Below are 14,751 nucleotides of genomic sequence, written 5' to 3'. Positions count from 1 at the left end.
AAACTGAAATTCTGCACCCCATTCAGATATGGCATCTGAATATTCACCTCTAGATCCAGACATTTAGGAACTGCCATCAGGAGTTTAATAACTATTAAGGCATTCTATCACCTTCTTAGATGAGGAAGGTGATCAAACTCATCCTTTAGATGATGTATAACTAATGCAAAGACTTTTTTCAAGGCTCTTGGTACTGCGAGGAACCAGATGAGAGGGCCATATCATGGAAAATCCTGAGCCAATTCAAAATGAAAATATTTCTTGTATGAAAATCCAAATGAAAAATTGAAGGAAGCATTTTCCAGGATTAGATACATGTGTTAGGGAGAGAGATGTTCAGTCCATGTGTTTTCTGTCTAACATTAATGAAAAGCACCTCAAGGTCCCCCTGACTGACAAAGTCAGAAACACACATGGTCAGAACAGCAGTTTCACTGTCCTCCTCTGCTGGGGTGATGAGGCTGCTTGGCAGGTACCCCTCGACTCTTTCTTGATGACATGACTTGCTACCGCTTATATACCTTTTTCTCCTCCAAGGTTCTAACTCTTCACCATATTTACCCCTCCAAATAAGCAGCCCTCCCCCGTGCACTCTTTCCCCCTTGGCTGATTTTACTCACTGATTTGGTATTTGCAATATGGTTGCCTCAGTAACTTCTACTTTAGTCCACAATTCTGCTAGGCCACTGTCCATTTTTGTTATATACACAATTTTTCTCATTTTTTCCATTTCTCATGCTACTATCTCACCTTACCACTGGAGAAGTATTCTCTGTTCCTTACTCAGTTGAGAATACTAATTTTGACACATCAGTTAAGTCTTCTGTAGTACTTTTACCCTTCTTAATAGTTTCACTCAATTTCTTCTACTCGGTCATAATCTTGATTTTTCTTCTTCATCCAACATTCTGTAGCATTCTAAAGTTTATGTTCTATGTCTCAGTATTTTCTACTCATGTTTCCTCATAATGGAACTACAGTTTGGCTCTCATTTTCCTAGACATTATTTATACAACTATTAGCTTATGGTCCTCAAAGAAGTTATCCTTTGAAACTTGCCATTTAATCATATTATATATATTTATAGTCTTGCTTCATGACTGATTAAATCTGTCTAACGTTTCTGAGAGATGTCACAGGCTTTACTTTGCCAAATCTAAGGGTTTCTAGCTTCATACTTTTCACTCTGAAGCTATTTATTAAGGATCTTGTTGGAGATTTTTTAGCTTTAGATATATTTACTCATTTTTACTCCTGTAACATCCACTGTCCAATTATTAGTTTTTGATATAATTCATCCTCCAGGATGATTAATTATATTGTGGCAGCCTCAACTTCTACAGGCTAGTTATATTGGAGCTTTCCCGAATATTTCTTTACAGTATTGTGTAACTTCAGTCGTTGCTTCCTACAACACTTGATAATAAAACAATAGAGTTTTCCTTTAATCTGAGTTTCCTGTGTGTGTTAATTAAGTCACATTAGAAGCATCATTTAATGTTTTTGCGAGTTCTCTATCAGCCTGTATTTCCCATCTACAAAGCTACTAGCCCAAATGATCTCCAATGCAGGATTTTTATACAGCTCTGAAGTTTGTTATCCTGCTCGTTATCTTACTTTTCCATTCAAAACTAAGCTGTACTGTGGGATCAAGAAAGTAAGAACAGTATCTGGGTCTGCAGTCAACAAAGACTTTTAAAAATTATTCTAGGCAGCAAACCATTCCCACGCTGTACTGAAAAAATAAAACTGCCTTTGGACAGCTTCCTCCTCAGATTTCCCAGAACTTATTCCAGCATTTTAGCTCAGCTGGTTAGAGGATGGTGCTAATAATGCCAAGGCCGTGGGTTCAATCCCTATATGGGCCACTTGTTTGAGGGGGACGGGGACAAACTCTTTTCAGTTACCCCGTGTGACAGGACAAGAGGCAATGGGCAGAATTTGAAGCACAGGAAGTTCTGCCTGAACGTGAGGGGGAATTTCTTCCCTGTGAGAGTGACGGAGCACTGGAACAGGTTGCCCAGAGAGGTTGTGGAGTCTCCCTCTCTGGAGATCTTCAAGGCCCATCTGGATGCAACCCTGTCTACCACGCTCTAGGTGACCCTGCTGAGCAGGGAGGTTGGACTAGGTGATCTCCAGAGGTCCCTTCCAACCTTACTGATTCTATGATTCTATGATTTAGAGCAAGCAATAAGGAGCAAGCGAACACCTAGATAGATATACAGTACGCTGAGGGGAACATTGGGAGAGAAAATTTAAGACACTGTGTTCTAGATCTAAGAGTCTGGAGCTTTGTTTGGTTTTAGTCATGCATGTTTCAGATGGAAGTGGAAAAAGCAAAACTCAAACCATCTAAGTTTGCCTGTACCACTTGTGGGTACAGGCTAAGGGGATGAGAGGTTTATCTCTGCATGCAATCACCTTAGGCCTAGAAAAAAAAGTGACATGGTATGGACAAATTAGACCTGTTATTAGCATGTTAAGAGCAACGTAAACCACAGATACTCTCCACAGATCGGGACAAGAATGACTACAGTTATATCTAATAATAAATTTGAGGGATCCCTGAGCTCTTCCAACAATTAACCACACAAGTATGTACACAGAAACACTGTAGAATTTCTCAAACAAACAAAAAAAAAAAATCTGTAAGTATCACAGAATTTTATTTTCATTACAAAACCAAGTTCTTCAGACTATTTTACTACGGCTCCATTAAGGGAGTACTTCAGAGCCAATTTGAAAATAGCAGAGGTCACAGTACATTAGCAAAGATCAGCCCCATGAGATTATTATATTTTTTGCATTGCAGCCTAACAAGACATGCATTAAGCCTAGATATTACTTCATAATGAAATAACAAGGTTGTGTTATTGCTTCTCAAAGGGAAAACTTTAAATGTGACCAAACTACTAATTCTACTATAGCTGTCCAAAGTGCCTTAAGGGCCATTTATTAAAAATAAAAAATAAATTGCTTCTGCCACTATCTAAATCCCTGAATATACAAGGTCTTGAGGGCAGCATTTTGAAGGAGAAATATTTAAATATGTTCGAAGAAAAATTTGCTTAGTAGGAAACTTTGGGTTTTCATTTAGTTAGAGCTACATGCGCCTGTCTCAAATTATGATAATATGCTGTTGAAGTCAAAACTGAATATCGTAAAAGATAATGCCTACACGACATCAAAACATGGTACATAGACATAATGCATTTGGAAATCACTTTATTTATTCCAGTTAGTGATAATTCAAATTGCCAAGGGAGAAGAGAGGATATTCTTTATGGAAAATTTTCATTCTCTTAACTCCATACTGCATCTAAATCATCATATAATAAGAAGCATTCTTTGGGAAGTTTAAACTATAAATTAAACTTTTTTTTTTTTTTTGATTGTAATATAAATACCTATAAGGCTTATTGGTGGCCATTCTTCAGCTGTCAGGTGAGCTGGCAACAATGGTAACAGGGAACTCAATGCACTAACATTGTAGGCCAGGTTCTGCTTTGACTTTAAAATTAATGCAATTTTAAAAGTACTTTGATGAAATTCATTAAATAACACTTTTGTCCTAAAAAATGTGGAATTTTCCTTAAAAATTAATGTCTCTCCTGCTTTACTGTTATGTTGACAACTGTAAAATGCAGTATTCAAATAGTAAAAAGACAACTGACAATAAATATTTCTATAAGGAAACCTGCAAATAAAAGGAATAGTCCATTTTAAACACAAAATAGCAATATTATTCTCATGATGGATGCAGATCTGGGCACACAGGAGTGTTCAGCACTGTTTCTTATTAGCAACTTCATACTTACCGTACAGTGGTATAATATTATGCTATCACTTACTGCTAATACATAACAAGGGAGACCTGTTGTACTATGTGCTGTAAATACACGTATGGAGAGACAGCACCCATTCTAAAACAATCTGGTATTAATAGACAAGATTGAAAAATTATTACCCACTGATCCAGATTTCCCAAGTCCCAGTTTAACTGTCTATCCAAAATGCTACAATTTGTATTTACCACAAACTGACTTGTAATCATGGAGTTGTTACTTCCAAATACTTCTCTTCCCAAACAAAAGGAAATTTGATTGATACTGAAAGAAAAGGTGTGTGTAGGAGGAAAATACAGATAGTAGCAGATGAAAGCTTTTTTTGCTATAGGTGTCCTAGAGTCTGCACACTGTAAACTGAAACAAGTTCAAATGCATGAAGAAAATTAAGAAATATCTTTTATTTATCATATTTCTGTGATCACAGCATACTTCGCTCTCTCTCAACTCTTTTCCTTTTACTGCTTCACCTAAAGCAAAAGCATTTTGCTGGGTTTGTGGCATAATTTTCATGTCTGCAATGCCACACATATAAGATTATGACTTAACCAAAGGATCAAGCAGAAAATAAGCTATGAGGATAGGCTGTGAGCTTTGCTGCTGGATTAAAGCACAAATCTTCAACAGTAGCAAACAGAACATAGACTTTGCTAACCAAGGACATTTCTTCAAACGCAAATGTTTTTACTCAGTCTTGCTCCACTATATCAGCTCATTTGATCAGCATAACACACAAGCACACAAAGCCAAAAATATCGCAAGGAGCTAGACTACACCAGTGGGTAACATGGATCTTTCCTTGTTAGAGTCTTTTCAGGTTGTTTTGTTTTCTTGGCCCATGGGACAAAAGGGAGCAGTTCTTGCTTCTTGGAAGATAGAGAGGTTTTTACCTCTAGTTTTTCCAATTTATCTGCTAGTGCTTATTTTACCTTGATATCAGTGTCCAGATGGGCCTTCAAACGCCTGTAATTTACCAGTAGACTAAAATTTGGGTTTTAGTATTTGGTAACTCATAAAGAAGTCTCAGTACCCATTTTTCTGTCTTTTGTCAAACAGGTACAGTCTCAGAGACTTTACTCTTAGTCAACTTGCGTATTAAAGAGAAGCTGAAGTTTTCGGTTGACAGTAAAAGCAAAAAGCTGTGGCCACAAGTAAAACCATTCTGGGCCATGCCATAGGTCTGCAAGTGGATATATAGACTTTACACAACCGTTAAGCTTTTACACGGGGACCCGTAACACTGCAGCTGGGGAGCACAGACACTTGCAGGCTGCTATAAGCAAGATTAGATGCTGATGTGCAACACCAGTACTTTACAAAGCACAACGCGTAGATACAGCTTGCATTTCCAGAACCTGTTCAGTTGCTGACTTTAGTAGAAAAGGACTATGCAGTTTCACTTCTATTGGAATAATCTGCATATGAGTATTACTGTATCATACTGAAGTTTTTGTACTCGGATATAAAAGGAGGTTTTTCAGTGACAAGCTGAATGTTTTTTTTTTTTTTTTTTTTTTTTTTTTGCCAAGATGGTAGCTGCAGCTGGGACAATATAGGAGGCAGAACAGGGTGACAAACAACAGCTGAAGCAAAACATAATGTTAAATTTCATAATACATACCCCGGGGGCTCCACTGGAGCCCCAATCTCTAAACATTCCTACAGCATTAGTAGATTATTAACCATCCATATTGTCAATTTTGCACTTGGGAAGCATTCATATTTTAAGGTGTTAGCACCAATTGGAGCTCAGTATAAACTCTGAAACGCTGGGGAGGAGAGAGGTTGGGGAAGCATTTTGTATCCTTTTAAAATATTTTAAAAATATATATGTAGGTAAGGCCTCAAATAGATATTCACAAATTGAAGCTTTGAAAGCAGTCTCATTTGTAAGGAGAGAATCTGTGGTTAGAGCTACCATGGCCATTTTGAAATTCTCAGACTTGAAACTTGCAGCCTACTCTGAAGGGACTACCAATAAAAATACCAACCTAATTTCAAATGTCATGCAATGCATAGATAAACAGGAAGCAGGAAGGAGAAACAACACAAAGACGTCTCAGCAACTTGAAAATTAGAGCATGAGTAGAATACCAAAGCTGCCAACTTGTAATGAATGTTTCACTTCTAATGGAGAAAAGAACAAAAGCAATAGCAAATAATCTAAGCCTAGACTTCTCAGAATTCAAAGCTTTTAAAAATAAAAAAAACTCCACTCATTTTAAATGCTTCTCTGAATAGAAATACTTGCTTTGCAAAAATGTTAGGCTCTATTATCACAGATTTGACTTACCCCCAGATGAAAAGTCCACAGCCATTTTCACCCACAGAGCACCTCCAGGAGCACCTGAGTCACTCCTGCAAACCTTGAGCCAAAAGAAGCCACAAAAGTATTTGCAGCTCTGACTGTGGTTAGGTTAGCAGGTTAGCTTGGACTGTGGCTCAGGTTAGCAGGTAACGCACTCCCGCTATTGACCTGTCATCTTTTCCATATTATGACATGCACAAAGGTGGACACAGAATATCTGAACACAGAAGGTAAAGGCAGTGCACTCCTAAGGGTGTAGCTGAAGGAGCTCAAGGCTAATTTAGAGAGTAGCCCAGCTGGCACCCCTTGGCAGGACCTTTGCAGAAAGCCCTGCAAGGAGGCAACCCCAAGCAGCCCTCCTGCCCTGGGCACAGACTTTTCAGCCCTCAGCCCAGGCTGAAGACCTGCAGTGGTGCCTGATACTGGCTGGGCTGTGGTCAACCCCGGTTGCTGTCTGCAGTCTGGCCCAGGTCCCTTTGCTAAGGCTATGGGACAGGATGGGGAAGGGGCACCGCATGGCCTTTGCTGCTCCCTGCTACAGAGGAGGATTACAGTCTGATCCTTGCTGGAGCTTCCAAAGCAATGGTTATTGCATTGTATTTTCCTTCCTTTTTCAAATCAAGGCATACAAGTCATGGGTGACACTTTCCAGAATGCTACATCTTTCCCCTGCCCTCTCCCAGTCCTCCCAATCACACATCAATAGCACTCCATCAGCAGGACTGCCTTAAGGCGGTGGCCCTGGTAGGGTCCTTGGCCTAGCCTCCTGACGGTGGTCACCCCAAGGAAACCCTCCCTTTGGCCTGTGCTCTTTCAGCCCCAGCACGGTGATGGGACAGGGCATTACACTCTTCTTTCGTTGTTAGTCTGAAACTGCACCTAAGTGACAGCTGTGCAAAACAGAAATAAGATTGTCGCAGAGATTTCACGTTTCTTCCATAGGATGAGGAAAGGTATAATGTCCTAAGAAAATTGTCCCCGAAATCCCAATAGATACTCATCTGCCTCACTGAGTGGCTGGATTCCCAGGAAACCATTTTCTGCCCTCTTCAGCACAGAGAGAACACCACTGTCATAAAGCTGTGATAAATCATGATACTGGCCCTTTTTATATTGAAACTAAATTGCAGACCTATTAAAAGCCACACAGATGTACTTGACAGGATTATGTGCGTTAGTGCACCATTCTTCCACCTCTGGAAGCTTCAGGGAATGGCACAGGCTTAAGCTGCAAGTTAATTGAGGACAGTGGATTCATCCTTGTCTATTCTAACTCACAGGGTGCATTTCTCCTTGTACATCCATTTAAACTCACGTATCACTATTGACTTCAGTACATTTCCTCTAGAATTACAGTGGGTTAAGGCATATCTAGCCTGTACGATTTAATAGAAATGTCAACAAAAGTAGTGATAGTTGCCAATTATGTAAGAGTTCTCAAGGACAGTCTTCACAAATGGCTAAAATGGTTGAATTCATTGTAGTGCAAACTAGAGGGTATTTAGTCAAATTCAACCCTGATGCAAGCTATCTGATTTAGGAAATCATTTGAAGAAGGAAGACATTCATTTACTGAAGAGCATTGCTTAAACCTCCTCAGAAGCTAATGAGCTGTTCTGGTCTTAACACAATTTAACTGAGAGCAGAATTTTGTCTCTAACTTCGATAGATAATAAGCCTCAGATGACAAGCAACACCAGTAGCCACGATACTGAAACATTTGTTTCAGACAATTTAGTGCATATTAAAGCATATCATTAAAGCATATTAAATTAAAAAAGAGCATCTACAAGCTCATATTTTAAAGCTAAAATACTTAACTTCAGATAGGTTTTCTACTGAATGTCTTTGAAGAAAATGTAGACAGATTTGACATGCTAGTTTAAGATATCTCCAAGTAGGATATCTTATAATGGCGATAACATAAAATTTAAAAAATATACTCTATGAGCCTGTTAAGGTGGGGTTTTGAAACAGAGCTTTTCTCCCAATTAACCTTTTATTTCAGTAATTGGTTGCAAGGCTCAATGTATTAAATGAGGTATGTGTCTGGAACAGGATAAAATAAAATGGCAGCAGCATATAGTTATATTGTTAGAAATCAGTTAGAGTGAATTCTGTGTCAAATCAGTTGAGGAAAGTGCTGTAATGCTTTATGGACTAATAAGATCGATTCAGGGTAATCATGTCTTGTGTTTCATTGTAGAATGAGTTGTTGTTCTACACTGAATCTTTGCATGCAGTGTGAGGGATGCTGACACAATCAATAGTCTGTTCCCTACAAAAAAAAGAGAAAAAAGTTCAAAGATTTTGTGTGAATAACATTATCCTATTTTCTCAAAATCCTCCCCAGCATCAAGTAGTATGGCCACAGAAAGGGATTCCAGCTGACTTTCAACATAAAAAAAGATGATAAAGGTTCAGCATGCCAGCAGGAAGCAAAGAAATTATGCACTCTTTCCTGAAACTAACTTTAATCAAGCCAATGATCTCAGATAAAATTAAGATAGTTAAGCGCTAACTTCTTATAGAGGAGTTCTTTTCTTCTAAAACACCAAATAAATGCTGTCATGAGAGATAAAAGGAGGGAGAAAGTAGATTCTTTATTTCTGTTGTTTTTATTTTTTCCTCTACTGATAAATTAAATCTCTGTAGAATCAAAGAAAAATTTCCCTTCATTGCAATTTTTTGAAGAATACACTCACTTCTTCTGTCATATCAATATTTCAAATTTACTATTTTATTTTGCAGTACCATATTTTTAAAAACTATCTATTGTTTTTTCTTTGAGTTTTCCATGTTTTCTGAAGGTTTTTCTTTTTTTTTTTCCTTTACTGTATAGCTACTTTCAGTTCTGACATAAACAGGTGCTTGTTGCAATACCCATGTGTATCTAGTCATGACTGCTTTGTATGTGTCCATATATACACATTGTATAATACACATTTAACATGGTCAATATATAGTCTAAGTTTTTAAGCCTAGAGCTGTATGGTTTTTTCATGAAAGTGTTTGCCACAGACATTACTAAAACTTGGTATGATTTTTTCATGTGAAGTTTTTATTTGTTTCACCAAAAAGATGAAACAGAATCATCTACAGTACGTTTCAAAACTATGTTAAATATATTATTATTTTGGCATAAAGGAAAGAAAGATATAGGAAAAAAGAAAAAAAATGTTTTGTTTTATCCCCAAAAGAAATGTATCAGTTTTTCAGTTCAGCAGGAGGATAAAAATAGACATATAAATGAGTTTTTATACAGACAGCTTTTAAGTTCATACAGTGATCACCATCAACCACAAGTGACAATTATGCACACAGCTCAAGCTACTTCAAAGCTTATGTGATGGATGGCATTGGGGGGTTTAATTTTGATCACTACTCCTAATCTATTTCCTTATACATCTAAATGGCAAGACAACCTGGAGAGAGATACTCAGGAGGAGAAGCTTTCAGAGACCAAACAGTTGAGCAGGCAAGAGAGCCACATCAGGAAGCTTATTCATGCAGAAAGTAGCCAACAAAGCCTCCAAGGGGACAGGAATTGCTTCTTAGGAATAACAAAGGGAACTAGGAACAGTTTGCTGCAGCTTGGAAAATCATTCACTTCCCGGAAGCAAGGATGCATTAGGCCATGTAAGCCAATAAAGTTAAAAAGTATACTTAATTTTCTATTTAAAAATCGAGCAAACCTTTGAAATTCTTCTGTAAGTTCATTTTATAGTGCAATCTAGACAAATCTATACACCTCAACATGTCTATCTCAAAGCTCTGCCCAACTTAAGCTGAATGATAGCAGGAGCTGTAAAACCAGAAAAAGAAACTTCATTAACATTTTAGTACCTCTTTTTAACAAAAATCCAGGATCTCTGAATGGCTTCAAACCCAAAAGCTGCTTCATAAATGGATGAGAAGTACTAGCACAAACTCACAAGGAAAAAAAAAACAGAAAAAAAAGAAATAATGCTATTTTTTAATACCCAAGCTAAAAAACTGTGTCACTGCACTTTCAAAAACAAAATTACACAAGACAGCTTGAGCCAATCTAACACCTTGTCACTGCTCCCTCCTGCATGCTGTCTCTGTTTACTCTGCATTAGCTGAAACATACATCAGGTCTCTCCATGAGATAATTTCAGATTGTTTTCTGCTGTGTTAGTGCAATCAGTCTTTTCAGTGACAACTCTGACCAGAGTCTAAAAGAGGGCAGAACCACACCATGGAAGGGAGGAGCTGTTGCTACTGACTAAGGGGAAACCTCACGCTTTGGCAGGGTTAGCTGTGAGATTGACTCATCAGCTCATGTAAGTCCACCTTGAGAGAGATCAGGTGATAACCAATCTGACAACTTTAGTGCTTAGTAGCTGACAAGTCAGAGGGAGACTTAAAAAGACTAGTGTTACTTCTGTTGACTAAACAGATCACAGAATGAACGATAGAATGGTGGAGGTTGGAAGGGACTGCTGGAGATCATCTAGTCCAACCCCCATGCTCAAGCAGGGTCACCTAGAGCATGTTGCACAGGATCACATCCAGGCAGATTTTGAGTATCTCCAGAGAAGGAGATTCCACAGTCTGGGCAGAAAATAACCTGGGCTCTCAGACCAACATTCCCAGAGCTCTGAAATTCTGTTTGATGGTTTTCAATTTGCCTTGGTATCAAGAGTGCCCACATGGAAGGGTAACAGAGGGTAATAGTCCAATGCATGGATAAACCTTGCAGTCTTTCCATGACATCTTGTATTCCAGTCCCTCACAGGCAATAAATCTCTCTAGAAAAGAGGCTGGTGCATAGGTGCCTCCATCCCCTGCAGCAGGGAGTCATCCACAAAAATCATTCACCACTTCTTCCAAGTACTTCGGCAAGGCATGAGTCTATCAGCCTAGTTGCCAGTTAGAAATGCCCAGCTCCTCCTCAGCCTGGAGGGCACTAAACCTGTTCCTCAAATGTAAGTCTTCAGGAGTAAGAGCCTTTCTCCTCCTGAGAAGTGATCAATTTCCAGCCTTCTACAGTGTTGTGATGTACTGTTTCACATGGCACAGTACCTTCCAGCAACTCCACTGCTGTGGGGAGATGGGATTCCTAGGGCTGTATAGTTGCTGAGAACACCTTATCTCTTCCTCATCTTCTTGGATGCTAGGCAGCCTATTGACTTCCTCCTGTAACTCCTTTACCTGATGACACAACTTGTCAAAAATAGTACACCTTCTGCAGGAGAGCTGACTGTCAGCCCAGGTCTCATGGAGAGGCCCCAACCACTCCCTACATCCTGAGACCCGTAGAGCTACATCTCCTGTGGGAGGGTCTGTGAGGCTTAAAGACTCTGACACAGTTGATGCAGCGATTATGATAGATACTGGGGAATGTGCTCTGCAGCATGTCATGACCATAATAGAGTAAACATACAATAATAGGATTGGAAATGAAGGTGCCTTCTTGTAGACTTCTACAAGAACTACTGCAACTGTTAACTGCACTCTTGAAGATGTGCCCTAGGTCTGGTTCTTATACCCACTGCTGCAGCCCTGGCTGCAAGACCCACGTCACCTCAGCCTAGGAAGCTTTAGTGCTGCTGACACCACAGCTTCCTCCTGACAGAAAAGAGGGAGCCCTGGGCAGTATCCTGATCTCCCTAAATAATCCAAGGCTCAGAAGAAACACCATTTTGGTCACTAGACAGTGGACATTTTCCTTTCACTAACGCGGAGGGTGCTTTACCCATCACCATCAAGGGCCACCTGCGTCAAAGGCCCCAACTCCCTTGCATCGGGGGCAACCACGAGAGCCCCTCAGCAGCAGCTACACACAGATAGAGCTTCTCCCAGCAGAAGCTAAGGTCTCCTGCAGCTGTCCTTGCCTAGCTCCCCTTTCCAGGCAGCAGCAATCACCCTCTAGTTCCTCGCGGGTCCCCACAAAGCCCCCACAGCTTCCCACAAGGCCCCCCAAACTGCTCAGCAGAGCCCAGACACTGCTGCGCAAAATGCTGCCTCTCTTCTCCTCGCGGCCTCTGGTAGCTGCGCTCCCGTACGGATGGGCTGAGCTTCGCTGAGATCTCTGCATGTCATCTGGTCTCTCCTCCCACTCCCAGCCACTCACACTGCTGCCTTCTGCCCTCCATCGCCACCACTGCCTGCACCTGCTCCTCCACAGCCCTCCAGCCCCAACCTCTCACAAGACCAGAACTCCTGCATCAAGACCTCACAGAACCACAGAATCCCAGAATCCCAGAATGCTTGAGGCTGGAAGGCACCTCTGGGGGTCATCTAGTCCAGCCCCCCTGCTCAAGCAGGGACACCCAGAGCGCGTTGCACACTATCGTGCCCAGGCAGGTTTTGACTCTCTCCAGAGAAAGAGGCTGCACAACCTCTCGGGGCAGCCTGTGCCACTCCTCTGTCACTCTCACAGGAGGGAAGTTCTTCCTCATATTCGGCTGCAACTCCCTGTGTTTCAGTTTGTGCCCATGGCCCCTTGTCCTGTTGCTTGGCACCACCGCAAAGAGCCTGGCCCCATCCTCTTGACACCCTCCCTCACGGTATTTCTAGATGCTGATGAGAGCCCCTCCCCATCTTCCTTTGGAGCCCTACACTGGACTCTCTCCAGTAGTTCCACATCTCTCTGGTACTGGGGAGCCCAGAATTAGACACAGCGCTCCAGAGGTGGCCTCACCAGTGCTGATCACCAGGGCAGGATCACCTCCCTCACCATGCTGATGACACTCTGACACTCTTCCTAAGGCACGCGTCCGGGAGACCACTGGCCTTCTTGGCTACAGGGGCACTCTGCTGGCTCACGCTTCACCTGCTGTTGTCCGCCAGAACTCCCAGCTCCTTCTGTGCAGAGCTGCTTTCCAGCGGGGCAGCCCCTAGCCTGTGCTGGTGCATACGCTTATTTCTCCCTAGCTGCAGCACCCTGCCCTTGCCTTTCTCGAAGGCACCCGCACCCTCCCTTCTCTTCCTTCCCCGGCCCTGTCTTGCACAAGGTGTCCCCGGGCCTCCACTGCAGCGGCCACCAGCACCCCTGCAAAGGCACACCAGCCTGCACCCATCAGCCCTCTCGATGGGGGCCTGCAGGCTCCCTGGAAGCTGGCTGAGCCATGCAGCATAAGGACGGGACCAGTGCGTGCATCCTCGTGCTCCCTGGCCCAACAGGTCCCCATGCTAGCAGGCACCACGAGTGCTCAGCTGCACCTGGCAGCTGCCCGGCAGTGTGCCACAGAGCTGTCTCCTGCCCCGGGGGGAGCGGGGCAGGGGGTTCCCGCGCTCACCGGGCTGTGGGCACCTCAGGGAGCCAGAGGGGCCTCCCCCACAGCGGCAGCAGATGCAAGCGACTCTGCAAGGTGAAAGCTCACTGGGCTCTCCCGCCAAGGACGCCCGAGAGAGCAAAGCTCTTTGCTCTGCGCCTCTGGGTCCACGCTGCTGTCCCCAGCCCCACATTGCTGACAGACTCCCGCAAAGGCAGCGCCAGCAGCTGGCTCTGCCCTGCAGCCCAGCTGCCCCACGTGGGGGCACCCGCCATGCTCACAAGCGGAGGCCCTGGGGCAACTCCAGCGCAGGCAGCTCACAAGCCAGCTGCCCTCAGCCCTGCCAAATCTCGGCTGCCTCCCGGGCATGCCTTGGGGCAGGGCTCCTTGGGCACAACCCACACAGGGGTGCAGCATGGTGGTGGTGCGAGGGGCAGTGCCCAGCCCTGCAGGAGCTGGGTTCCCAGCAGCGAGAGAGCCTGGGTGGGCAGAGCTGCGGGCAGAGCCGAGAGCGTGCGGCTGCCAGGGCACAGGCTCGGGGGCTCCGTCGGCACCAGGGAGCTGCAGCGCGACGGGGCCCAAGGCACCCCGGGCCCCCCACGGCCGGGCGTGCTGCCAACGTGCCGTTGGCTCCTTGGGTGTCATGCCGTGTGGGACATTCTGGAAGGCACCAGCCCTGAGCCAGGCATTTCCTGGAGGGTGCCTGGAACACCAAGCGGACACTTGCCCAGCCCTCCCACGCAGGCCTTGGCCAGGCTGCTGCCTCTGCAGCCATCTGGGGAGCCCCAAGCAAAGGGCCTGACTCTCCATCCCACCCCAGGGCCCTGGCAGTTCCGCAGCTGCCCTGGCATGCAAAGGAGACCCTGGCTGGGACCCAGGCATGCCACCAGAGCTCGCTCGTGGCGGAGCTTTGGGGCAGTGTGCTGTCACCGGGCGAGGCGTTTGGGGAGACATCACTGCTGGCATTCCCTGCCGTGGCCAACACACAGGAGCCCGGCACTGCCAGGAAAAGGCCACGGCCTTCGTATGGGCTTGGCACTCAGGGGTCTCAGGTGGTGGTGGAGCTTCTGCTGGCTGCAGCTCTCTTGGCATTGTCCCTGCTGTGCTGGGCACTGTTGGTGTTTGGGTGACGGTAGTGTCAGCTCAGCTCAGCCCGGGGGTTGTCACTGTGGCCGAGCCATGTCGACGTGATGTCGCTCCCACATCACAAGCCCAGGGCGGTTTATGCAGGTGGGGCTGGGGCAGCCTCTGGTGTCACTTTGCCTGCGAGCAAGCGAGCGAGCAAGTGAGCGAGCGAGCAGGTGATTGCCTGCGAGCAAGCGAGCGAGCGAGCGAGCGAGCAAGTGAGCAAGTG

This window comes from Rhea pennata, chromosome 1 (assembly GCF_028389875.1).
Source record: "Rhea pennata isolate bPtePen1 chromosome 1, bPtePen1.pri, whole genome shotgun sequence".
Lineage (NCBI taxonomy): Eukaryota > Metazoa > Chordata > Aves > Rheiformes > Rheidae > Rhea > Rhea pennata.
This window is presented reverse-complemented; position numbering follows the sequence as displayed.